Source organism: Phalacrocorax carbo, chromosome 14 (assembly GCF_963921805.1).
Source record: "Phalacrocorax carbo chromosome 14, bPhaCar2.1, whole genome shotgun sequence".
NCBI classification, from domain to species: Eukaryota; Metazoa; Chordata; class Aves; order Suliformes; family Phalacrocoracidae; genus Phalacrocorax; species Phalacrocorax carbo.
In genome coordinates, this window is record NC_087526.1 from 6,431,630 (window position 1) to 6,459,224 (window position 27,595).

Genomic DNA, 27,595 nt, shown 5'->3' on the forward strand with positions numbered 1-27,595 from the left:
TCCTACACAAGCAACCCCCCTGCCATAGGCTGAGGGAAGAAGGGGGACAGCTTTCCTTGCTGCTACCATGAGGCCAATCCAGCACTGCATGAGCAATGTCCCCATTTCCAGACTCCTTTGACCATTAACATGTGAGTATTAATTTATCAGCAAAGATTTCACACTAAATATCCCTATTAATCTAGCTTTCCAAGCCTACAAGGGTTCCACACTAAATATCCCTATTAATCTAGCTTTCCAAGCCAACAAGGGTTCCACAGTAAATATCCCTATTAATCAAGCTTTCAAGCTACCAATTAAAAAAAAATAAAATTATAGATTATATACAGGTAATTTAATAGACCGATGCAGCACTTCCCCAGCGTGAACCGAAGCCACCAGCTCCTCACTGTTCCTTCAAGCCACAATGATAACTATAATAACATCAAGCTGAGTCTATTTTTTCCCACACAGCTCTTGCAGAAGGACCATCGGACTGACCCTGGTTCCCGATGTGAGCAGGAGAGCCCCATAGAAGCAACTCACATTAAATATGGGAAATGACTGCCACCTCCAGCCCTCCGCCTGCTACTGGAGCCAGCAGCTCCCGGCCCTCCTTGGGTGATTTGGGGAACCTGGAAACTTGTTTTACCGCTTGCTTGTACCGAAGATGTAAACAGTGGGGCTCGGGGAGCAGAAACACGAGATGGCAATTAGCCCAGAGCTATTAGCTGTGCCTGAATATCATATACTCCAAGTTTCCTTGATCCACTGGAATTTATATGACCGTTAATGGGGACTGTAAATTGCTGTCAGCGGGGATAACTTGATCCATGTTTTTTTGGAGAGGTGGAGGGACGGGGGGAGTGAGGAGGAAGAAGGGAATGTGCCCTGAGATGGACATGAGGAGCTGTACAACAGCTTTAAGGCACTGCTGTCTACTGGCATATAACAGATAATAAAAATATGGTTTAATTTAGAATGTAAGGATATGGTGTCAAAATAAAATGTCTCAAGGACAAGTAGGGAACATAAAAAAGTCATAGCCCATGCTGTGAGCATCAGCTGCACATCATAAAGATACATTAATGGTATATTTCTTTAAAAGAAATTTTCATACTTGGGGGTTTTATGAGGAATAAAAGTTTAAAATATTAAAAGTGGAAATTTTATGATTGGAGGGGAAAAAATGTTCAGATGAAGGTGATGGGAACAGCAAAAGTGCAGAAGTAAAGCGCTCGTACCTTTGGTGGTGCTGGCAGTGACCGAGGGCCGTGACCTTGCCGTGCTGACCCGGGACCCCCACCAACCTGGCGTGTCAACCCTTCCCTCTATCCGTTCTGCATCCACAGAAACCAGCAGGACCTGTTATTAAATGGCAGCAGAATCAGGCCCCAGTGGCCAGACATAAAGGCACAAAGTAATTTCTTATTGTAAAACAACCGGCAAGCAAAGCTACTTAAACCAGACCCACTTGGCGTGCCAATGGACAACAATAAAGCCAATAAAAGAAACAACGCCTTGTTGTCAAATTCAAATGTTAGAGACAAAAGCAATTGATTTGGGTGCAGATCATTCCCTTCTGATTCTGGGCTTTGAGAAATGTCCTAGGAAGACCTCACAGCATCTTTGCATCTTTGCAGAACTGATGGCTTAAAGCCACCGAATAGAGACCTCTGAGCCTGTGGCCGGTCTTCCCGGGTTCACCTGGGCTCAGGAATAATCAAGACACGCACAAGTTCATTTTTATCAGGGGAAAAAAGCATTTTAACCCAATGACTAAAATATCCTTTCCTATTGTTCCACTACTCTGTCAGCCGCTGGGAAGAACAACCCGACATTTCCTTCCCCTGTCCTGCTGCTAAAACCACAGGTTTCAAAGGAAAGTTCATGAAAATGGGCAATTTCTAAAATTTGATCTCCTGTATGCAACCATCAATGGCAAGCAGCTGCTGACGGTCACTGCTTCCAGGGATGGTTCTACTGTATATTTCACTGACATTAACATCCACAGGTCCTGAACGGAGGGGTGCTGGGCCAGCTTTCAATCCTTTGCTGGCTTAATACTTGTCTTCTAGGTATTTTCCTGCACCTCTTCTGGTTTCTTAAAGGTGAGGATATTTTGCTGCAGAGCAGTAGGATCCTAAAAGGACGTGCATTGCTTGCACAGGCTGCATTTGGTATCTCACGTTTGGAGATGCTGCCTGCCCAGCCCCAGCCGAACACAAGGGACCATGCAAAAAGAATTTGGCTGCGTGGTCAGCTGCCAGCACACCCCCGGGCTGGAAATTACACCTCTGGAGAAAGAAGGACTAAAATTTCATCCAGACCTGTTAGAAAGACATATTTTTCCCCAAATATAAACCCAAATTTTCAGTATCTTGGACACCATAAATACTAATGCAGATTATATTATGCTTGTGCTGTGTAACGGTTCACGTTGCGTGAATATTAATGCCCTGCATCTGAAACGTCTCTCAGGCTCACAAGACAAGCTCTTTCTCTCCCTTGATTTAAAACCTGTGCCCAACCCAGTCGTGCAAAAAATTGCAATTGCGAACTTTAGTCTAGTAAACTTTTTAGGAGGAATACCCTGAAAATAAACCAAAACCCTGTTCTCTTGGTCTCCTGATGCCATAACAGCATACTCAGAGACCGTTTTATGCAACCGGACTCTCCACGAGGCTGAAGGTGGCATCGCTCTTCCTCACGGTCCATAAAAAGTGCCTACTGTCGTTAGGCTGCTCAGAGCCTTGTGTGGTCCATTATATTTTATGCCGGTTTCCTAAACATTCACAGTTAAATAAACTATGATAACACTTCATAAACATTTTTCTAACATGCGGAATGTTTGACATGAATTTCAGCTATTTTAAAACTAATAAACAATTGTCAATTGGATGTTGGAGACTAAGCAGAAGCCACAACTGTTCTTATGGAACATCAAAGGCATAATAAATATCTGATTTTTTAAAGCAAGGCTTTTGTACTTTTGCATATGAGCCTCTGTCAGAGAGCGGAGGGACGAGCGCTGGGGCTGTGTGTTATTGTCTGCCGTGTTTCAGGTTTTGACCGAGAAATATGAGGCGTTACACTTCGTTGGATCAGACTGCACTTAAGCAATCTCCTGGTATTTGAAAAAAAAAGCCAAGCGGACATCAGGCTCCCACTTTGCCCACTGCAGATGCACTTTTTTCTCCCAGGTGAAAGGCACCTTGTGGAGCCTTTTGCAGCCTCCCTCACTCCGCCGTCCCTCCGGCGTCGCTCCTGGGGTGAGCAAGTCCCGCAGCCCTGCCCAGTCCCCACGCCAGCAAACTCAGGCAGCTGGGCTGAGGAGCTGCCCTTAGGACATGGGTCACCGGGGAGCCATGCAATGAGTCTGGCCCGACTTAAGGGAAGTGGTGGTGGCCCAAAGGGTGCAGCCTCCCTCCTGCACCCTTCTCTCCCAAGCCACTAGGTGTCTGCAAGCAGGAGCAGGGTAGGGGACCAACAGCTCCGTGACGGGCACACAACTGTCTCCCCAAAGAGCATCTCCAGAGGATTTTGCATTGTTGCAATATCAGAGCATGGGGTCACATGTGGGGTCCCTTAGGGCTCTAGCCAGTGTCACCAGGCAGGGATGGGGGCACAGCACCAGGGCCCGCAGCTGCCCCAGGCACTCACAGCCCCTCCCTGATGCAGGACCTGCCCTTTGATCATGGCCCACTGGGTGGGGAGAGGAGACAGCTCAGGAAAATATTTGTTAAGAGAAATACAATATCAGTGAAATATTTTTTTCTGAGGAGTGCCCTAGATTGGAAAAAAAAAAACAACCCAAAAAACCCAACCCAACCAAAAAATAGAAGCTATATTAGAATAACAGCACATTTAGCAAGAGATAGTCCATCTCCTTTAATCTATTGTTTGCAACATCCCAACTAGTTAAAGGTTTCCCGGCCCAACAGCAAGAGCTTGTGAGTTTCAGAGAGGAAACTACCACCGCTTAATATTTATCTCTGGCACATACATCAGGAAGGAGACACCCGCGGGAGCAGAGCTATCAGGCCCGTGCTCATCTCTCCCGTGCCATGAAGGGTGTGCGATTCCAGATGAGACGAAAGTTGTCCCCGCTGTTTGGGATGACAGATGGTGGCTGGTGTGGGGGGAGGACCGCCGGGATAATCATGCTGCTTTATAAAACTACAGAGTTTTGGAACCAAATCTAAGGGAAAGTTGTAGAGTCTCAGGGCCAGATGCACTAAAAGCTCCAGTTTTTGTCATGACACAAGACAGAAGCACTGGAGAAGTTCTTTAAAGCCACCCGCAAGGCTCATGGGAGTTTGAAATGCTCTTGCCAAGCTGCTACGGAGCCATGGGTCCCCAGTATTGGGCTGTTCCTGTGCCCTTAACAGCTCTGACCTTACAAACCCCCACTCCGTAAAACCCCGGAGGTCCATAAGATGAGAAACCAGGAGGGTACAAAGCTGTCAAGCAGATCTCCCACCTTTCCCCAGCACTTTCTGCAGGCTCTCAGGTACGGTGCCCAGGGAAACCCTGGCAGGGACATGCTGCAGGCTCCACCAGCTGTATGCTACTCCCCTCTGCCCAGCAAAGCCCTCTTTAAATTCAAGCCTCAGCCTGTGCCGCCTGTGCAGATGCCCCGTGCCACTGCTTGGGCTTCGTTTTAGCGCCTTCTGCCCTGGGATATCGCTTCTTGCCGGCACAACCCTGCCTCTTGCATCTGCACTGCTGCCTTCTCCCCACGCCGGAGCTGAAGGAAGGTTTTCGGCTGCCCCGCTTCGTCCCTCCGCCCTCTTTCCCTGCGGCACTGCCCCGGCTGGCTGTGATGGGGCCGGCACCCAGTTTTTCCCACCGGCAGGAAAAGGCTGGTGAGCCCCACCGGAGCCAGTCTGGCTGCTTTCAGCCGAGCTGGGCGCTGGGGCAGATAAGTAAACACTTGCAGCTCTGACATAAATTACTTTAGTCCTTGACAGCAGGACACTGACCAGGGTCGCCTGATAAGGGAGGGAAAGCCTTGCATGTCTCTCAGTCCCACTCAGATATTTCACAATAAATGTCACTGGGAAAGAATAGACACTTCTGTACCCATTAGGCAGCTGCATGTTCCTGTCACCTTGAGAAGAAGGGACGCATTGTCAGAGCTGTTGGAGCAGGCAGGAACCAGCTGTTAATCTGCTCTGACATCCTTTTTCACAGAGCAAGTGTGAACGGGGCGTTGCAAAAAGCCAGTGGAAAGGTGATTAAAAATAGGCCCTCAATGAACACCTACGGGTTCTGTCACTGTGCTGCCGATGGGGACCATCGGCCAGAGGACCAGGATGGAGGCACCACCTCATCCTCCTTCCAGCTCTGTCACTCTCTGCAGTCTCCTCCTGGCTGTGCCTCGGTTTCCCCTCAGCAGGGGTCACATCGCCCAAGGGCAGGATATGTCCCTTTACTTCTGCTGGTGGCTGAAGTACATCTTGCTTTGAAAGGACCATGGATCACACAGATTCTCCTTCAGGGCCGAGTGTTTTGGAGTAGGGCTGGTTGCTCCAGTCCAGGTGGCACGGTTGCAGACTTGATTGCCAAAAGATGAGCTGGATAGACCAACACTGCTTTGTCTGGATGGGTCCTGGCAGATGTAATGGTGATACCTGACGTTGCCACCGGCTCCAGCTGGACACCCTAAAACTTCCTGTGCCTTCGGCATCAGTGCCCAGCTCCCTCCACCACCCTGGCTGAGGAGCTCTTGCTCTTTATGGACCTTCTTGCATGGCAACTCTCATTATAGGGGCTGCCCACACTGATGCAAGTGATGTGGTACAGAGATGCTGGTAACGGGTATCTGGGGAGTTAAATGTGCCCAGTGGACTCTGATCTGAAGTTCCTGGTGTGTCCTCCTGGGAATCGCTGTAGCGTTGTTGCAGGCAGGCAACAAAGTGACCCAGAGCCTGGGCAGGGAACAGTGTGCCTGCTCGTCCATAGGTGCCCTGAAGAAACTGGGATGCAGGGCTGAAGATATATTACATGCTCATTTTAGACACTGGCTTCAATTCATTTCCCAGATGAAGAAACCCTGCCTCTACCCCCTTGCTTTTTCTTAGCGACATCATCAACCAACGTACAGATTTCTGTAGTGGAAATGGGTTTGATTTCTGTCCTGATGGGTAAATCACTGCCGACCCATTCCTGGTCTTGTAACTTGTTGCTTACAGCGAGATACTGCTGGCCCAGCTTTTGCTCCATGTAAATCACCTGCGTGCACTCTCTGGCAGATCCTTTGTCTATTCTTGGATCCCCACATCCTGCAGATCTTCAGGGCTTTGCTACACAGTCTTTTAGCTACAGGTCCCTTTTATTACTTCAGATATTAAGAAATCTTGGGTGAAAGACATCTGCTTAGCGTCTAATGCATTTAGGATACTCATTAAAGGGATATTTCCCTTTATTCCTGGTTATCTCATGTCTGATCTCTGGAGGAGGATGCTGGTCACTGTGGCTGCAGGCTGCCACATCTGGCCAGAACCCCACTAAGGCACAGGCTGTGCCCCCCAAGCCCCACGCACCCCTGGGGACCCAGCCTTGGCTCCTGCCTGGGTAGGACTGCTGTGGCCAATACCGTGAGCTGAAAGCTCCCTTGCAACCCCATGTTCAATATTTGATTTTGCTCCACTGTTTAGCCTTTTAATGTGGTTCTGCTTATTTTTACAGGTTTCCCAATCTGCCCCCTCCCCAGATTGTTTATATTTTTGGAAAGCCTTCTGTTTAGTGCCTGTAATACCCTTGACGTCCTTTAGCTGCAGTCGTCTTCCTTTACCCGCTCCTCTGCTGAGACTTAACTGGGATTTGTTTCAATACTAATCTCTCAAACTGTTTATTAAACCACCTCCTGATTTATCTGCAAAAGATTTTTCTTTAAGTTATAAAATTTCAATCAAAATTCCTTCGGGCATTTCACATTCCCCTCTTACGATCACTAAATCCTATTTGTGCTCAGCGTGACCCTCCTTGGCTCGCAGCCTGGGCTCGGCCCCAGAGTGGCTGGAGGAGGAGGCGGTTCAGCAGAAAGCATGGATGCGTGCCGCAAGCAAGCTGCTCCAACTGCCCCCTGCCCCAGCAACCGCCAGACAAGGAGACTTCTAGAGTTGCTCTGCTGAAACCATTTCTTTCGTTTTCACCTTCAGACTTAGCTGCTAGCAAGGCTTCCCCATTAACAAGGGTGAGTTTTCCTTGTTGTTTCATCCCCTCACACCTAGTTCCAAACCCATAACATGCTAAATAATTCCTCTTCCACCTTGGTGTTTACATTCTTCAGATACTTTCCGCTGCTTTTCATGTCCCGACTTATTTGGCCCTTTGCTGGGTTATACCCGGCTCCTTTCATCTTTGCCCAGCGGAGCAGTCTCCCATCCCTTGCTCCCTCCAGCCTGCCTGGCTCAGCAGTGGCAGCACCAGGAGGCTGCTTTCTCCCCCAGAAAAGATTCATCCACCCATCTCAGTCCTTCCAGGGTGAGGTTGGCCCAAAGGATGAGCTCATTCCCTGTGCCTGGATCCTTGTTTTTCAGCAGCTTTCCCAGCCAGCCCACTCCTCTTGGTGTAAATCAGGTGTAGAGTGGACCAGGCAGCATTTTATACCCATTTCTCACTCTTCAGGGAATACAATTGTCTAAAATCTTGATTTGAGAGGCAACCCGTGAATGCACATGGCAAAGCTTCACACTTGCAGACCAGACTGCTTTACCCTATTTCTCACACCACCACCGCAGCTTTTCCTAGTGCCCAGAGATGAGGACAGAAAATATTTCACCTATCTGGAAAAAAGTATTTGGCATCCAGCCCAACAAACATCTTTTGGGCTCTATTTACAGAAGGAGGAAAACTCTTTAATGGTCTTCTGCAAACCAAATAATGTCACATCAGGGATTTAAATCCTTCTAAGGTTTTTACCCTTGGCGTCATTTGAATACATATTTACTATAACAGAAGACTGGTAAGTCAGTAATTGGAATAATGCAGCTATGAAAACAGAAAAAACCAGCTTATTAGTTTAATACACACTATTTCTCCCAAAACACAGCTCCTGACTAAAGTTAGCCAAACAAAGCAGTCCACCTACTATAGGCAGGACACTTCAAAGGGAAAATTAAAAGGGACAAAACTGATGTGAGAGGATGAGGAATCCCAGAGGGTCCTTATCAGGATCCTTTCAGTGGATGTTCCCATGTTTTAGTGGAAAAAAAAAAAAAAAGCAACAACAACAAAAAAAGAGCTGGGAGTGCGAGCCTCTGCGACTGATAGAGGATTTTCCTCTGGCTAGACACAGAGTCTTTAAAAAAGCTGCGGCAGAGTGTGGGATCATTAAACACCTTCAGATTCCTTCCCGGTTGCCAATCACGGCATCAGCAACCGCCCTCTCCGTGGCGTCTGCTGATCCCACTTTGAAAACCTCCCCATTTATCACCGCTGGAGAGATCCTGCTGAGACCGCTGGAGCCTGCTGCTTGTCAACAGGGCACCTTATCTTCTCCAAACATTTACTTAACCCTTTGTCTGGCAGGCCGGGAACAATGGGAGCCCTGCCGCGGCCCCGCACAGGGGATCCCAATTCCAGCCCTGCCTTGGGCAGGCGCTGCCGGTGCCTGCCTGGTCACGGGCACTGGTGGTGGGCTGAGCGAAAGGAGGATGCTGGAGACCACGACAGTACCAGCCACCACCTCCATGGAGAGGGTCACTTGCAACACAGTAGAGCAGAGAATTATTTTTGTTAGTGTTTTCTACCAGGGACAGAAGTACAAGGGGCTTTTCTAGCTCTAAGCAGGCAATGAAATACATCATCGGTAATTCAAATAGTCCCCCAAAATCACCTACATCAGCCCAGAGTTGGTGTAACTCTGCTTGAAGGAATGACACTACCTGCAGAAGACATAGCACTTGCTGTGTACCACTCTAAATATAATTTTGAATTACCCTATACTTGTAATTGTAATATACTATATTACAATTGCCATTGTAAGAGGAAGACTGGATGTGTCTTCAGTGAACAATTTATCATTTCAAAACAGGTTTTCGTTTAAAAGCAGGCTTTTTTTGAGAACTTTCCTATGATGTAGCAAGTGAACTGGAGTTACAGGTTTCCAGTGGAGATGGGTCAGACACTTAGAGCAGGAAAATGAGATTTGAACTCTCAACCTTCAACGCAACATGAGAGAAACCCATGGGGCCAGATCCCAGCAGCACAAAGCCCCTGATGTGCACCCACTCCTGCTGTATCAGCACCTAAAGAGCAGAACAGCAGCGACGAGGTACCTGCTGCTGGGAAGGATGCCCATGGGGCCACAGCTGAGAAATGCAGCGTCCCTGCTTTGTGGCAGGTACTTCTGGGATTTAGGGAAGGGATGAAGAACTGCAAGGCTATACATCCTCACTTTGTAGCAAGCTTTTAGCAGCCCCATAGAAGCTGACGGCATGTAGAGAGGCACTGGCTCAGCAATGCAGAGGGATAAAAACCCGTAAGAAACCAGAGGACACAGAGATGAGCTCTCACAGCTCAGTTGTCCCAGTTGTGAACAACCTGCAGCAGCCTGGCTCAGCAGCCGCGCTGAGGACAGTAACAAATGGCTGCGTATTTGAAGCCGAGTTTTAAGTCTTTGTACTGTCGTTGTAATGCTTTGTGCTGTTATCTGTGTCAAGAGCCGGGAGTTCACATCTTTATCTAGGAATAAAGACTCACAGATCACGGCAGTGTTTGATGGTATGACAGCCTTGGGAAATCTGGAATATAGTTAGCAACAAACAGCCCTTCCGGCACAGCGGTGGTGGCAGACCGGTGCTCCTTTCTTAATCCCAGTCCGTATTACTAGATTCTCTGAAGTATTTTAATTAACTGTCCTTCATGTACTTGCTCAGTGGAGTCGGGAATGAGGTTGATATATGTTTGTGTGCTTCCTGGTGCTTCAGCAAGTAACGCTATCCAGGTGGTCTCTTTAAGCCATTTGGGGGAATATAGGAAGGGATAAGTAAGAACTTTATGTTTCTGAGTCATACATATGTTATATCCATACTGGCACTTAGTTACATACTTAACTAAGCACATATTCATAGCCTTGGGGACAGCTTCCTGTGTTCTTAACACCTAACAAAGGTTAGGACCCTTTCTAAGAAGAGGCATTATTTATTCTTTAGCAACAAACATTTATATTGAGTGTTAGTGCTGGCAAGGGACTCACATTGTATTTATGTGATGTTTAGCAGGTCAGCGTGGCCTTGTGGACACCACACTATTGTTACTGAGATGCCAGCATGGACCTTCAGTAAAGGAAAGGACTCCTTCAAATACAGGTTAGGATGCATCTGTGAAAGCTGCAATCTCCCAGCCTGTGGGAACAAGAATGACATTACCGGCCACTCCAGAAGAGCTTAGATACCTAAAGGCCGTTCCACTAGGACAGGGGTCCATGACAAGTCAGTAAGAAATCTGCAACACGGACATGGGGTGCAGAGGTCTTCAGGACTCGTGAGTGCACAGAGAGCTCTGGTCACCTTTTCAAGGACCTCAGCATTTACTTTTCAAGCATTGCTTAAAGCACAGCAGAGCCCTGGATGGAGTTACATTGCATCCTGAATTTAAGCGAGTGCTTAAATAGTACTTAGACCAGTCTAAATTTCACTGAAATCAGTGAAAAGTCTGCAGTGGGAGTTAGGTTAGACAATATACACTGATTTTTTTCTAGTGAGAACTAAGTCCCTCTACACAAAGAGGAGCTCTATTCAGAACTGTGCAGCTACTCAGAGAGCTAACATGTTGGTCTTAGATCTACAGGAAAGTTTAGTGATGCTTTCATGTTACTTTCTATCTTTTTTGGACAGTGGACGCACCAACTTGCTCCAGCTGTTAACTTACTTTTCTAAAGACCTGTGACCAAGAGCTAGTGTTTCTTCAGTGCCTCTCCATTTTCACCCCCATATGCTTGTTCTGCAGTTATGGATGAGGAATGCACAAGTTTTCTACTGACAGAACAGAGACAAGATTCCCTTGTCCTATGCCATGGTTTTTAAAGAATATTGTGATAGGGGGAGAAGCACACAGAAGTAGGTCAAGCGGATGTTGTTATATTTTAAATGACATCTGAGAAACAAGCACCCACCTTTATTCATTTGCTAAAAAAACCACCAAAAACCAAAAAACAAAAGACATCCAGGATGTAAGTGGCTCAGATAGCTTTGGATCTAGAAGGGGCTTTGGATGGGGGAGGAAAGCAGACTTTGGATGTAGCTTGTACAACATTTATCTTAAGAAGAGCTATAGGAATGTGACATATATTTAGCCAACGTGCCTTGAACTATAGAGGACACTGCTGTGTAACTCATGACTCCCATTTCCTCATGTTTTTATTGAGAAAGGCTCCCTGGAATTGCCAGACATCTGATGTATTTCACTGCAAGTGAAGATAGTCCTTCTGGCACGGAGCAACCTTTTGTTTTTACAGAGCGTTGCTGGACTGACTGGTGAAGTGGCTGTCATAGTGCAATGGCGTGCTTTCCCCAACTTAAGTGACATTCCCGTACCCTTGGCAGCAGAAGACATGTTTCTACTGCGGTGGAAGCGTTTGGAGGAAAGCCCCGCATGCTTTGGCAATGCCAGCTGGGTACCTGGCAAAGATCACTCAACACTGCCTGCCTTCTCTCCATCCCATGTTGCCTCCACTACGATAATGGAGGCCTGCAAGCATGCTTCTCCCAATCCCAACAAAGAAAAGTGGAACTACCTCAATCTTAAGGGAAGAGGAAGACATCACTTTCCAGGTGGATGAGTTAGAGTATCTGCTGTCTGATTTAGGACAGAGGGGATAAACCACAGTTCTAGCTCACCAATGCAAGCAGGGTTACACAATGACGATGCCCAAGTTTCAACATGAGCAGGGGGGATTACACACACTGAAGACAACGGAGCTGCCATTACACATTGAACTACGACACAGTGGTCCCATCAGTGTGAACAAGAATTTAACACCAGTAGTTAAAGCTGGTTTTTTTTCTCCACCCCACCAGTGATGGTCAGACATTTACCATTGGCTTTGGGCTGACAGCCCACCCAGACCTTTGCTGCTGTTCAGCAGACACTGCAGTGGCTTGTTTACGTTCAGCCACACACCTGAACTCCAAGTAATAGTGTAAAGATAAAGAAAATCCCTTTGGGATCATCAGAAGTACTCACAGGAGTTTTGGAGCACGTGTGTCGAAGCCGTAGGTGTATGCCAAGCTCTCTTGCCGTTCCCTGGTGGTGGCTCTGCCAGCAGAGCAGGCAACCTGCCTGAATGGAGACCAAAACGTTACTGGTTATGTGATGGCTGGCAGGTTTCTGATGCTATACCACGGCATGCCCACACAGGTACACTTGGACTCCTCTAGGGGAAATATTGTTTAGGAAGAGAGGACTAGTCTGAAAATGCCTCCTGTGTTCCTCTTCCAGGCACTGAACAGGTTTTTTTTCCGCACCTGTGCTATTTTTGTTTAACTTAACAAAGGGTCACTATTCAGTAGGAAAAAGCCATAGTATTGTTTTTATTTCTGTGGCTTGCAGAAGTTAAACCTCATCTTTAGGCTTTCATTTCAGAATAGACATACCTGCACCAAGCCCACCAAATCAAACTCTGGTTTTTGAGTCGCCTTCTTCAGGCCCCTTTCGCCCCAACCTTCTCCAGAGCAGTAAGTTGTTCTCATGGTACCAACGCCAGATAACAAGCTGGCTGCTCTGTAAACGTTGCAAGTCTGACACCAGCTCATTTGGTCTGAGACATGAATGGAGTTGAATAAGAGACATCAAGCCCATGAAATAGCATTTAGGACACCATGGGACTTTGCCAACAGGTAATTAACTGGCTGTTAGAGACCAGAAGAGCAGACGTAGTAGGTTAGTACCCACAAGTGCTTCCTCACTGTGTGCTAGCTGGCTGTTAACATGGCTTTGAGAGAGAACCATGTCTGTGATTGTTTTACCCACCAAATCCCACCCCGCCCCATCATGAACTTAATTTAATAGAAGGTGATTATGAAGCAAGAGGAAACAAAATGAGATACCCAAGACTGTCGTCAGGAGCCATGGGAAGTGTTAGAATAGAAAGAATCCCTTGAAAACGCTCAGCTGTTATCACAGCAAAGCTGGTTTTTAGCTAATAAAGCATCCAGGACTGCCTGCATTACCCCAGTAATCCCATACACAGATAAACAGCTGCAGGTGAAGCTGAATAGGTGGGCTGCCCTGGCCCATGTCCTGCCAAAGTTGAGCACAGAAATCCTGTAAGTGGCATGTCCTCACCGGCAGTTTGGGAATGGGAACAGAGAGGCCTCAGATGCAAACCCCACGAGGGAGGGAGATTTCAAGCTTCTCCACTGATGAATGAAGCACCTCTTGCAGAAGCCAAAATTACTTCAGACCCTGAAAGCCACACCCCTGAGACAACATATAATTTAACACAGAGGGTGTCTGCAGGGCCCCCGGGCAGGAGCGAGTCCATGGCTCTCACTTGTCCTGGGCTTGCTTGGACTTTGAACCTCATTTGCTGCATGCCAGGAGAGCAGCACGTACTCACATGGGGGTAAATACTGCAGCATTAAGGGTGGCTGCTGCTTACCAGAGCCCACCTGGGACCAGAAGTGCCTTCATCTCCTCTCTCCACCAACACCCAAGCACCCAAATAACCTCCCATACACAGCCCAGCCCTTCCAGCCAGGGCTGGGGGACATCTTGCCTGCTCTTAAAGTGCTATCCAGATCCAGCCCACCCTCACTGAAACAGGCTTTGTTAGGCAGAGATGATGGCAAAGGAAAGCTTTGGGCAGTGGCTGATGGACATGCTACAGCCGGGAGTGGATGTGGGTAGTGCTCACCTCTCATTTGGGCCACACAGCATTGACAGAGCATCCTCTACTCTATGTAGGCAAGCGTGGAATTAATATTTTATGCATAATTAGTAATTTTTCATTCATCGTCTCTTCTATGAAGTGAGTCCAATCTGCAGAGAATTTAGCTGGAGGAGTATAAAAAATATTTTAAGTTCCTACACTTTCATTGATTTAACATTTTTCCAGATATTCTTTCCAGTCCTTATTCATGTAGTTCCTCTACCTGTCACGGTCTTCTTTCAGGCAAAACTTCATTAGCTATTACTTTAATCCCAAAATGGTGAGGGAGTGCTACATGGGAAAAAAAAAATAATGGGAAATAGGCCTGGCAAATGGAGTTAAGGAGAGATAGGAAGGAGCCAGGGTCTGTCAGCTCCCCAGGGCCCCGCAGGATGCCTGCAAATGACAGACAGCATTTCCCGAGTATCAGACGAGGCCAAACACATTTCTTGATAAACTAATTAAGTAAATGTGTTGAAACAATGTGAGTGTGACTGGGTGCTCGCTCCTCTGCGCGTGCTGGCTGGGGCTGCTCCCAGGGCAGGAGGCAGCCCTGCGGCTGCTGAGGGCGATACGGCGGCGGGTAAAGCGTCCTTCCAGGGACATGGGAGCAAATAAAGTGCAATTTGGGACCAGCTGAGCATTGGCACTGGGAGTACTGGTACTGGGGGATGTGGTACAGGGAGCTTTGGGCACTAGTTCTGGATAAAACCAGCTGCATTATTATTTAGTTATAATACTGGTGCTGCTGGGATTGCTGGTGAGAGCAAAGAGGAAGACAGTGGTGGCACCCTGTAGAGGAAGGAAGCCCAGTGCATCCCTTACCTTGTTTATGGGGTGAGTTAGGAGGCAGCTGCCCTGGGTTACCCTGAGCTCATGCCTGTGTCCATCAGTTTGATGCCATGCATACAGCCTTCCTCCTCAGCTCACACATCCACACTAAACCATCACCGTGGTGCATTTGTGCTTTAGATGTTCTATTTCTTCATCCACATAAGAAGCACCACTGAGTTCAGCGCAATGTCTGACATTTTCTGCCTTTATATTTTTCCTGCAGCCAAAAAACTAGAAAGCAGATTCTCAGGAGAGTGGTGCCAGGGCTGCAGAGACAGCGGCTGCTCTCTGCCCAGGCTGGGGACTCCCTTCCTCCACACACTTGGGGCCAGACCCCGGCAGCAGCAAAAAGAAATATTCCCATCCCACATGCTTGCTTGCAGGATGAAAGATTACATCCTATCCTTCCTTCTCCTCCCTCTCGGTCCTCTGCTGCCTTCCAAACACATCAGGCTGCGCGTATCCTGAGCAGCATTAGCTCAGACACGACAACCTGGACTTGACCCCTGAGGTTCTGGCTCCACTGAGTCTTCCTGGCCATTTCGGGCAGCAGGAACCTCTGTCAGCGCCAGTGATGGATGGGTTCAGTGGGAGAGAGGCCTACAGACAAAAAGTCTCGAGAACACAGTGACAGGCAAAAATAAAATAGTCCCTAAGCAGCAGCAGCAGCAGCTTGCTATGAGCAGAGCTCAGGGTTTGCCGCCACAAAGAGCCATCCCTCCTCAGTGCCACTTGGTTGTCACCATCCTTCCTGCAGCCCATGTTATAGATGGAGAACTTTTTCTCTTGCCCAGGCATATGTTGGCTTTCAGGCTTTCACATCCTTCAGCTTAACCATCAACCACTGGAAATAACACAAACAACAGCAAACATTTGTCTAGCATGTTAAGAAGCAGAGATGTGGGCTTTCCAGGTGGAGGGAGGGTCATCACAGACCCAATAAATGCCTGAGGCTACATCTCTGTTTATTCATAACCGGGCTCCCAGGAAAGCAGATGGTCCACAATGACATCTCCAACTAAATGTTGTCCTCAGCCTGGCTTGACCAGCAGATGACTTCATCATGTTGTGCAGGGGCAGGACAACTTCTGTGCAGGATCCATCTCCTCAGGACCATACTACCTGCAAGATGTCACTGAACTAGAGGTGCTCTGGCATCCCTGCCCAATGCCCACCCCTGGCAACTGCCAGTACACCCTGGGTTGGGGGGTTCACCCTGGTGAGAGGCATCCCGGGGAGCAGTCTCAGAGACATCAGCCTCTTGACTCCTCTGCAGTGTCTGGACAGCCAGAAGAGGAAATGAAAGCAGAGGAGAGAGGATCTGACCTTGTGTTTCTGCCTTCTTTTCCAGATTAAGCTGTTTCCTTATAAAAGACACACACCCTGTAGTCCAAATATTAGCTGAGTTTCCATTTCAGGCAATGCCATCATCAGCAGACTCAACCCCAGCATGCATTTCTACCCACTCCATGAACTGGATTTCATGACATTTTAACATTGAAACTCTATTCATTTTTTAAAACTAGTCTTTCATTTGTGTACCCAGTGCAGAAGGCAAGGTCATCCGAAGCACCAGTGACCTGTGAGCACAGGATTGGGGGAACAAACTGGAGAGACAAGTCACAGCAACGCTTTGCTGCTGCCCCAGCTCCACGTGCCAGGACGTGAGCAGAGCAACGCTGCTTCTGGGCACAGCTGATTTTATGTCCCTCCTTATTCTACCACCCTTATTCCATCACCAAAGCAGCAACAGGATCCCCATTGTGCAAACCATTTCCTTCAACCAGGGGGATCAAGGCTGAAGACTAATCCTTTGGGAATACTGACTGACCAGGGAATAGGGGTTGCTGTAGGACAGTGACTGTGTGTGCTCCAAACCCTTGCCCTTATTGCCTGTGCTCCCTTATTCAACCTTGTGCTTTATGATGGGTTATACTAACACACATGAAATTTAATTTCCGGTTATTAACCCACAGAAAGGTATTGCTGTTTTCAGAGAAATTACCTTGCTTCCAATTAGCGTTGCCCTTTGGTTTATGGTATGTTGTTTTTCTTGAAAACCTTTGAACCAGGTTGTACACCAGCTGAAGGGCATTCTGGGGCTGTTAATAAAGATTAACTCTTTTGAGCAAACATGCATTCTGATTTATTTTTGAGAATTGCACCGTTGCAAAGGAAGGGGATCTCATGAAATGCTAGAAGGCTCTTTACTTTCCCTTGAATTTTCTCCATATATATTTTTATATTTTCCTGCTCCTGGGGTCCCATTTTCCAGCCTTGCCAAAGGAGATTACCTTCTTTCCATTGCCACAGCAGGATGATCATGACAAAATAAAAGTTGCCTTCAGAAGCTGGACATTTAGCAACTGCCCTGCTTCTGCCCAAAGAAAGGCTTTGGGCTGGCTTTGTCCAACATCTCTGTAAAACTTTCATAGGGAAGAAGAAACTGGAGACACCAAGAAAAGGGAAATAGGGGTTATTTTCACTTAGGAACAGCGATATACAAATCTATTTGACAGCCTTGCTCAGTCTTGACTCTCACTGCCCATCTTTCCCCATGCTACCATGAGATTCTATGGCTCCGAGTCAGCTTTAGCCTTTCTGCTTGCCAGGCATCTTTTACCCACATCCCTACCTTCAGACTACCAATGTACAGTACAAATACAAAGGCAAAAGCATCCTCAGTGTATGTATTTCCTCTCTGACTGGCTTTCAGCTTCCTTTTATTACCACCTTACACTTCTATCATGCTGCCAAATGACATAGTCACCCATGCTTATTTATTTTGTCCTTTCATTGGACATTCCCCGGGCAAAATATTTAAAACTGGGGGGAGGCGGGAGGAATTAACTTGTGGAAATATAGCTTTTGTACCTGCCTTTCCACCAAACATTTCTGTAGACTTGTTGCAGCTCCCAGAGGAGAAACATGGTTTGCACTGTGGGCACTTGGGCTATACTGCTGCAAGGCGAGGTGATGGGGTTTTGTCTGAGGACAACAATTCAAAATATTTTGATTTCCTTTTAGAAAAGCTGTTGGCATGACCAACACCTGAAGTTTAAAGTTCTTATTTAAATGAGGCACACAGCCTGTCCTGTTGTTCTGCACTTAGTGTGTAGTTCATATTTTCCAGTAGGATCGCTTGAGGAAGAGATCAGTGGTGTTTCTGATTAGGTGATGGCAACTTTTCTCCTTGGGCACTGACACCAGTTGAAGAGGCTGTCAAAGGTGATCCCACAGCTAACAACTGTCCCTGCTGCAACCTCTCAAAACAATGCTGGTTGTTTATTAGCTCTTTACCACCCAGGCTATGACTTGATGCTAAGCAATAAACAACAGCTGGTGGATCTGAGCCACCCACCAGTATGTCTTTCATCTAAACTCTTTGCTTTCCCCTGACTCCATTTTTTTCTCCCCTTCTGTTGTGGCTGGGTGGCATGAGGCTTAATATTTCACCTATTGGGTGCTTCCTGCCCTGGTGCTGATCTCCCAATGCCCGTGTTATCCCATGGACACATGTGACTCTCCAACCCGGAGCTCCAAGACAGGATATGGCAATCCCCCCTTTGCCCCCATGCCTCTGAAAACCTACCATTGAGCTCTTGGAGTGCCAATGGGTAGGCAAGTCCATTATCTTCAATTTCAAGAAAAAAAAACATGAATTAAACAGACTCATTTGTGAATAGGTTTGACTTTTAGGGAGGCAAGGTATACATGGGCTTCATTGCAATTCAGGAGCATCTCATCCCTTTGCAGATGCAAATCCAAGACAAGATCTATGTGCCAGACAGCCTTGGGTCAATATATTCCTTGGCCATAGTCATTCCTTATGGAAGTGGGTGCTTAACTCTCCACCTGTTTGAACCGGCTTGTTTAATCTACTGTCCTGGGTTAGCGCTTCTGAAAGCTGGTCTGTAAAGCAATGAACCTAAGATCCTGAATGGGAAATACATTGCACTTACCTGTTTTCAGTATGGCCATATATCTGCAAGGACATGGAGAGAGCAAAACGGCTGCAGCCTTGGTGGATCTGCAGACATTTATTGTGAAAAACAGCTGGGGAACAATCAAAGTAATTGCTCTGGGCCGATGTACATGTTTCTAATGAGTCTCGTTGCAGAGGGACTTATTCACTGTGCCTGCATTATTTACACAGGACACCACTATCAGTAAAAGGCCTTATCTTCTTTGTATTTGTTTCTATATCTTTCAGTTTAGCAACTTTCAAATTCAGTGTGGAGTTTTTTTATTTTTATAGCTTGTTTCCTCTTTAGTGATATTATCATGGAGCCAATAAAAGTGCTTTCCTTCTACATCTGGTCAAGGAAAGATTTTGCTGGGTACACGAGTCATATTTCTGAAAATGCCTCCAAGTTAATATAAAAAGCTGTTGGAAGCAATAGAGTTTACTGTTGCCTTATGGACTGTCATTAATTAGGAAATAAAGCAAACTGCATTTTATATCACTTGTAATCAAAATGTTACAGTCGTAATGTAGCTTTCCAAGTGCAGAGTGTGAAAACAGACTCTGTTCTTGTACAGATGAGCAGAGAAAAAAAGTACGTGGAGCTTCTTTAAATGTGAAAATTCATAGCCCAAATTGTCAGAGTGACAGCGTAAGAAAGGCTGCGTGCAATGAGGGCAGCTGCCCTGATGGAGAAGGCAGGCAGGATAACTGCACATTGTAGTCACCCGGATAACCAGGTGGCTGCTGTGATTTATTCCACCACTGCAGCATCGCAGTAACTCTGGTAACTGGCTGAGCTCATAGTCTGGCTCCCATTCTTGGGTACCACAAAATACCAATCTTCAGCAATCGCTCTTTCCCTCTGCTTTAGATTAAATTGACATTTTTGCCCCTAATTCCATTTTCATACAGTTCAGAGTTTTCCTGATCCCCTTTCCTGCCTCTCAGTTCAAAACATTGAGCAGGATAAAATATAAATAATAAAAGAAATCCAAACAAAATACTTTAAAAGAAAAAAGAAAAAGGCATTTCATCAGCAACCCCTCTTTTCACAACCTTTAACATTAGGTGCCTTTGTCAAGTCCATTAGGACCATATCTGCACTTTCCGGAGTTTGAATGCTTTCATATATTTGGCTCCATATGAACAAACTGGTGGAGCAAACATATTAGTAGATCATTTGCCATGTACATGATTCAGATACCCAGACATGTACAAAACCCAGGCAGGGATTAACCGAGTCTGACAGCACTGAAGTGACTCCAGTTCTGTGTATGTATAAGCGATAATGAACCAAAGGCCCTGTTTGTCTTCAAATAACACACAAAATGATTAATTAGACGGAGGGGCATGAGTAATAATCACAATATTATATGCTCTACCATAATGGAACGCTGCTCTCTTCTTGCTTTGTTCCTCTAATCTCTGAGAAGCAAATATCCACAGGGTGTTACCAACAGAGCTGGAGGCAGATTGCAATGGCTCACAGTTTATAAGCAGCACTTCTTTCCCATTGTGGTTTTATACTCTGGGGACATACAGAAAACCTCTTTAGAAAATACACATGGTTGCTAAAGGATTAAAGGGATCTGCAGGGAAAAAAGTGAAGAGCTCTAGTTGCAGATTACAGACTTGAACATGTTCCCGTTAAATTCAATGGCAGAGTTTTCTTTGATTCAAGATTTGATCCTAACTGAATGTTTTATCGTCAAGATATTATTTGGTAAAAATTATGTACTTTGTCACAGAGATACAAAAAAAAAACAAACCCAAAACGGTTGCTCAACCCCCTATTTCCTGTTTATTCATCTACTTCTGATATAAGGCAAAACTGCTCTTTTGAACACTTACCAAAGCAGCTCTTCTGACAACAGGGTCTCCACTCTCGGAGATGCTCACAGTGGGCTCAGGCACAGGTACCAACTGGGATGAACAGGCACTCGCCCCGGGCTGAGCCTCTTGCTCTCAGCCGGAGTCGGCAGAGGGAGCAGCAGCCTTGACTTGCTCAGGTCTCCTTGTCCCTCTAAGGAGCAGTGTGGATAGCAGGTTTCCAGCACAAACTGGAGAGAAAGAGGTAAAGTCAGGAGCGACCTTACATGTTGCTCCATGGCCCAGAGAGCCAGGCAGCAGCTGCTGCATGACCCTGCTTCCAAACTGCGCCTGCAGTCAGAGCCCTGTCCTCCGCCCCTCTCCCCTACTCAGCTAAATACAAACAGGAGACGGGGTAAAATCCCCCAGTGTCTTTAAGATATGATCCATACTTGCCCCTCAGCTCCCCCAGGAAGCCCACACACAACCCCAGGGTAAGAGCAGAAAGGTGCAGTGCCTAGAGAGGGTTATTGGGTTTGAAATTAAACCTACATCAAACTAGTTATCCAGCTAAACAGCCACGCCTTTTATTTTCCTCATTTAAGCAACAAACCCCATTTTTCTGTATCAACTATATATAGCTTTACCATCCTCCAAGTTTAAAAATATTATAGGCAAATTCCTGTCTTTGCTTATTTTTAGTTGCTATTGTCCACTTTGACATTTTGGTGTACAGTATTGACTTAGATGCATATGGATCTGGCAGAGGTTTTGAAGGGGTTTTTCTGTAGGAAGTGACCAGGGAACACAAGCTGTGATGCATTTCTGCATTTTAATTCATTAAGTAGAACTCGGCCCAAGGGAAGCCAGTGCATTTCCTCAAGTACCACTTATTTTCTCCTCCAGGGACCCTTAGGTTTGGAGGGAGTGAGAAGGTGATTGCACCGCCTTCATGGGAACAAGCCCCAGACAATGGGGCTGCAATGTTGCTTTTGCCACTGTATTTTTCCTCCTTCAAATGACTCCCACCTCTCCTTCATCAAAATTGACTTGTTTTGGGGGTGCACTTTGCAAGCAAGCCATGTTCAGGTGGAAGCAGCATTAAGTTTTTCAGTCCCCAGAGTATTTCTGTCTCAGCAACATCAGTTTCTGGTGGAAATTTTTGTCTAGGATTGCAAAAGGGCTTTCTCATTCATTTAGCAAAGTAAGCTGTTTCCACCACGACCTGTTGGTCCAATTCTGTCTTTGAAGCACCGCACATTGGCCATTGATGGACAGGGTAAATGGAGATGTGAGAAACCTGCCCAGGCTGTGCCAAGCCCTTGCTCATGTCAGAAGGACCTGAGCAAGTAAGAGAAAGAGTGTTCTTCTAGCCTACTCTAGAAACAGTAGTTGGACCAGCTTGGAAAAACTGGTAACTGCCCTTGCAACATTGCAGTAACCTCTGAAATGCAGAGCCAGGCAGCTCTGCCAGTACAGCTCATGAACAAGCCTTTCCTTCACCACCTTTTGGCCCACAGTGCTCCATTCCCATCAGGGGGTGCCCACCCAGCACCTTCCCTTCCCCACAGCCTCTGAAGAACCCTGCACCCCATAACCACACTCCTTGCCAGCCCTGACATCTGCACGCACGCTCCTGTGACCAACATCGGTGAAGTTGGAGTCTGATGCAGAAGGGAAAATATTCCCTTCACTTGACATACCTACGTGTTAAAATGAAACAGGCTTGCACAGGGAAAAACCTCGCCCTTATCAGTGTGACATTGTGGAGTCTCACGATCATAATCCAATATTAGCGTGTGATAGGGATCCTGCTGGTGGCGCAGCCCGTGCCAGGGGAGAGGTTGGACCTTGCGAGTGACCTCTGCCTGGCTCACAGGTCTGCCTTCACCTGCTGCATAACCCCCAGAACATCCCTGCTCCAATGTGGGTATTTTTGACTTTGGGAGGGGAGAGGAAGGGCTGGGACCTTTCCTCATCAGCCATCGCCCTTCTGCAAAGTGTCATTTCTCTGTAGCAGGGACCAGCCATTGGGAATAGCCAGATGTCCATGGGTCTCCATGACACCCCAAGAGCTTCCTAAGCTTACGGCAGGAAGGACAGTGGGAAACTGATCCCCATGTTGGGGATACGCAGCAGGGCTGAAGGGGAGGTTGGGTGCAAATCAGTGCCTCTTCAGATCTGTCCCTCTCCTCTGCCCCAGAGGCCACAAAATCATTTGGGTTCCTGCTCTTTATCTTACACTTTCTCCATTACTCTCGTTTTCAGGTACCTCACCTTTTTAATGCAGTAATCACAGGAGGTGTGGAAGGTCTATTCACTGCACTTTATTCTGCTAATACTCACTTCCCCCACAACACAGGGCAGTGGCTCTGGGGGACAGGTCAGCCCCACTGCCCCCTTTTTTGGATGCAGAAGGAGGTGTGGGCAGCCAGGCAACTTTGTCCCCAACAGGCAGTTTCCTGAGCTCCCCCTGCTCCAGGACAGCTCTGACCACAGCTGAATCCATCCCTCCACACCTAGCATCCTCAATCAGCAGTGCAGTCACCTGTGGCTCCATCTCAAGTCACTGGACCCACATGATCTCACTGCCCTCCTCACCCATGGACGTAACCTACTGCTTTTTAAAGCACAGGCTATATAATAGCATGAAACCAGAAGCTGAACCTTTAGGGAAAAATATCAAATATTCCAAGGCTAATAAAGAAATAAGAACCCACTGAACCGGAACAATCAGAGTGGATTTGCACTGGCAGCTTTTTCTCCCCTCATATAATCCATTCAGGGATGCTACCTGTACCCCCTACCCACTGCCCAGGCTTCAGGGTGCAGGTCATAGCAGTCCTTGGCTCAAAGGTTATTGTATGAAACAGAGTTTGGGCCATGGCCCTGCTTCTGGACAGAAACAGGCACTTTTTCATGGTCACTCTCTCCTCTGAGCATGGCATGGCTTTGGTATCTGAGCTGAGGAGGAATATGGAGCTGAAGGTCAGCAAGCTTTCACATCCAATTGGGACCCACGAGAATAAACCTTGTTCCCTCATCCTGCAATCAAATCCCAGCCAACAGAACTCAAGGGGACTGAAACCTTTCCTCTTTTTTGTGAATAAAACGATATACGTCAAAGCATTGTACTTGGATGTGAACCTGAGAAACTCTGTGCCAAGTGATGAGCTTCAGATCATTAAAGCCATATTTAATGAGGAGAGCTACAGCCAAGTCCTTCTGGCACCCCGGCACACAGCGAGCCTCCTGCAAAGCCCTGCCTGCAGCTGGCAGAGCCAAACTGGCCACATGTGCTTTTTCATATTTGTCATCCTATAATCTCTCTGGCTCAAGGAAGGACATTTAACATGTCAATCATATTCCCATTACTGTAGCAATTCATTAGTGCAGTGGAATGAGATCCTGGGAGAAACCCTCTTGAAATAAAGGGGAGGAAAAACAGGCTGGGGAGTCTGTAAGGTTAATTCACTGGGGAATTGTTTTTTTTTAATTCAAGGCAAATTTAATCATGCTTGCCAACTATTTTAAGGACAAACCAGTTACCTCAGGTGCTAACATGCGGCAGAGACAAGCATAAGTCTGAGTAGGGGCTGACCCAAGTTATACCCCTAAACCCAAACCAGATTTAAGTTTTTCCAAACCAGGGGCAGGAGAAGCAGGACAGAAAATGGCACTGCTCACCCAGGCAGCCACGTACCACTTCCCCAAGTTGTGAGGCCTAAACCTAATAAAGTTTAGCATGACAGTGGTTTGATGTTACTGGAAACCCTCCTTTTGCTTTATACCCACTTGTATCTCTGCCTGTACTAGATAACTACATCAAAACAGCAGCACAGGCAGCAGCCTGTTATTTGCAGCCCGCTCCAGATCAATGGGATGCACATGAGCTCCTGGAGGCTCCACATTTGTCCCTGCCCCTACAGGCATCCCTGGTCTGGACTTCAAGAGCCACACGCAGCTGCTGAGAGCATCCATTTATAACTGAGACAGTGGATATCCTATTCAGCACTATGGAAAGGCTCTTTACGTCATAAATTGTATTTAAAGACTCTTTCAAGAAGACAAGCAAATTTAAGAGGGCAGTTAGCTTCTGGCACTTAGATGCATAACTTTATTTGAGTATTCAATTTCCTCCTTCATTCATAAAGTAAACATCTGAGTTATCTGAAAGTGACTGTATACTTATGCAGTGTTTTCATAAAAGAGTCAATAGGAGCAAGGCGATGTAAAATGCTTCAGAGAGCATGACACAGGAAAACACAAGCCTTTAAATTATACACATTCAGGAAACGGTTGAATTCAGCATTTTAGATGGAAAGGTTAAAATGTTTGTGCTGAATTGTATTAAATCTTTCACCAGTAAATCCTGTAGGAAGCAGAACATTTGAAGGAGCCTACTTATTCCCAGTGTCTAGGAAAGACTCCCAGAGTTTCAAAGGAAAACATCCATTAATCTCGTTGGACAAGTGCAATCTAATAAAAGCTGTTGTTAAATTAAGGCAACTTTGTTATTAAGTGTTTTCCAAATTTAGTCTATTTTTTCCCCCCAACAAAAATCCCTCTTTGTTCTGAAATGGAGGACCTCTGTTGCCTTTCAGCCTGAAATGATCTTTTTTAGGAAGATTACTGCATAGAGGGTTGGAAGTCCACCTAGTAGAGAATAGTTTCATTTACCTCACATCTGCCTTTACAGGTTTTTTATATAAATAGATGAGGTTTTGGTTTGGGCATCACCTTAGTGGTATAAATATCCTGCTAATCTGTACAAAGAGAACGAGGCCCCTGTTGCTTTGGGGGCACAGAAGCCCAGGAGGAGCCGTGCTCCAGCCCCAGGGAGGAGCTGGCAGGGATGGCCAAGGCTGCTCAACTGCAGCTCAGCTCTGTTGCAAGATGGGTTTGCAGATTCAGGTCCATCAGCAGGACTATCCCATGCCCACTGGCTGACCCCAGCAGTGGTGGCATTTTTCAAACACAATCCAAACTTCACTATATAGATTGTTTTTACTCCAATCCCATGACAAAATCCACATACAAGAACCCAGGGCCATTCCTGCCACTGACCTCCTGTTGGACCTTCAGCAAGTCCCTTGCCTCATTCTTCTCAGCTCCACCACTGACGAAGTGTGGATGCAACAGATGACCTCTTACATAAAGATGACACCAGAAAGCACCCTCATCAACGCAGGGTTAAAGATGGGAACCAAGCTTGAAAGTCTGGTAGAAATTAAACATTTTAGCAATCTGTTACCAAAAATCTCTCTGGGGAAGGGAAGGAAATAACTGACAACAGGACAGCATATTCACAGCCTCTTTTCAAATTGGAACTGAATTAATACTCAATTTCAGTGGAGGGCTGAAAATGCATAGCTGGGTTGTAGGTTTTTTTTTTTTAAGAGGAATTTAGCACTTCTGGAGTCTGGAGAGCCTGAGGATCTGAAGCATTGAAACTTGTGAGCTTCTCTGTGGTCAATTCAGACTTGGCTGGGAAGGGAAATTCTCAGCTTTCTTACAAAACAAACTAAAAGCAAAACAAACCACTTTTCCTGGTGAGACTTTCATTCAATTCTGCAGACTCAGGAAGCTCACAAGATAAGCCTCTACTCCAAGGATACACTCCGAGCCGGCTGAAGCCTAGACCCAAGCTAGCAATTAGCAGGAACGCTGAAGCTTAATGAATTAACACATTTGGGCAGCCTGACTCAGTGTGGAAAATAACCTAAACATTTGTGGTGTTTTCTGCAGCCCAATTGTGCACCTGAAAAAAAAGGCATCAGTGATAAAAAAGCATACCGGTCTTCCAAGAAACCTCCCGAGGAAGTCCCCAAATTTCCTGGTTCTGAGTAGGACTGAGAAATCACAGGGATTACTCCCTGACTTTTTTTTTACTCCTAGTTTTGGATCACAGTTGGAAATTCAGAAGCACTAAAATAAAGCTTATAAACCTCAAATCAGCTTCTAGTTTCGTTTAGATTTGGTTTCTGATGAAGAGATAAGTAGGTTCTTATTCTATCCAAACCAATTTCCTATTAATTATGGACTGATCCCTAGCCTGTTTGTCTTTGAAAAAAACAAAACTGAATTTAATTACAGGAGTAGAAGACAGCTATTTTAATTGGAAAACATGGATGCTACTGTGGTTTTATTTTTGGCTTTTGCCTCCTGCAAGAGGGCTCGGTTGCCATTTATTCAGCCTGCCTTTAAAAAACAAAAGAAACTGCGTCCCTGGTGACCTTGCTCAGCACGCTCCAGATGTAACTGATTTTGCGGTTTTGTTACAAGCTCCATTGACACCACTGTAACTAAAATGATTAGTGATGCACAAACCAAGCCAGAAAGGAAGAGCAAGCCAGAAAAGGAAAAGTCAAGAGGTGTCTTCATTTCAGAGCAACTATAGGCTTCAAAAAGTTTAAGAAAAATCACTCTGTGCAAGCGCAGAGGCCTTCTGAAACCTGGACCTCCTGAGGAGGAAAAGTGTCAACATCTCAAACCAGCTAGTGGTGTCTCCAATCTGCCCTCACTGTCATCCCCCAAAACTGTACAAGGCTGTGCTTTTCCTGTCTGCAGCTTTCTTTTAGACATAGGTAAAAATTTCCAGGAGTAGGAGATAAGGACAGGCCAAGCACTACCTCCCCATGAGCACCCCAAGGTGCTGCTCATGCTCTCCCAACCATGCAACTTCAAGGTGATGGGGTAGGTGAGGCTCTTCTCTCCCCAGGCTTATTGCCATTAACTCTGCAAAGGTAAAACCAGCCCCGAAATGGGGGTGCCCAGGGCACCCCACACACTAGGGGAAAAGAAGCAACATGAGGACCAATTCTGCATCTTTAAAGATAAGGGCAAGCAGCAATGTCAAAGTCAATAACCTCAGAGCAAAGCCGGTCCAAGAATGAAAACTGTTATTAAAACTTGCTGCTTAGAAATGAGTTATCCATTATTAATATTTTAAATTGCCAAATCCTTTCTAATAATATTTTAATACGAGGCAAAGCTGCATGATTTAAAAGAAAAGCTCAAGCCACTGCCAATCACTCCTGGGCATGTAGCAAAGCCTGCTGCAGGAATACTGATGAGACCAACTTCTCTGCAGGAAAAGAACCTTCTGGAACAGCTTTGTTGGG

At 46.4% G+C, this 27,595-nt stretch overlaps 1 long non-coding RNA gene across 10 annotated transcripts in view; it reads right to left on the reverse strand.

The window, feature by feature from the left end:
* The window catches only part of LOC135315708 (uncharacterized), a 43,165-nt gene that overhangs the window by 12,722 nt on the left and 2,848 nt on the right, over positions 1 to 27,595 (reverse strand). For 7 of the 10 annotated variants that reach the window (XR_010375208.1, XR_010375209.1, XR_010375207.1 and 4 more), the window contains exons 2-4: positions 20,514 to 20,722; positions 12,175 to 12,270; positions 1,224 to 1,344 (exon numbers count right to left, since the gene is read on the reverse strand). This is a non-coding gene — a long non-coding RNA (uncharacterized LOC135315708). Of the gene's footprint in view, positions 1 to 1,223; positions 1,345 to 12,174; positions 12,271 to 13,275; positions 13,800 to 13,846; positions 15,765 to 20,513; positions 20,723 to 27,595 lie in introns of those variants that run through there. The other 3 variants (XR_010375205.1, XR_010375204.1, XR_010375206.1) reach the window with 3 other exon arrangements.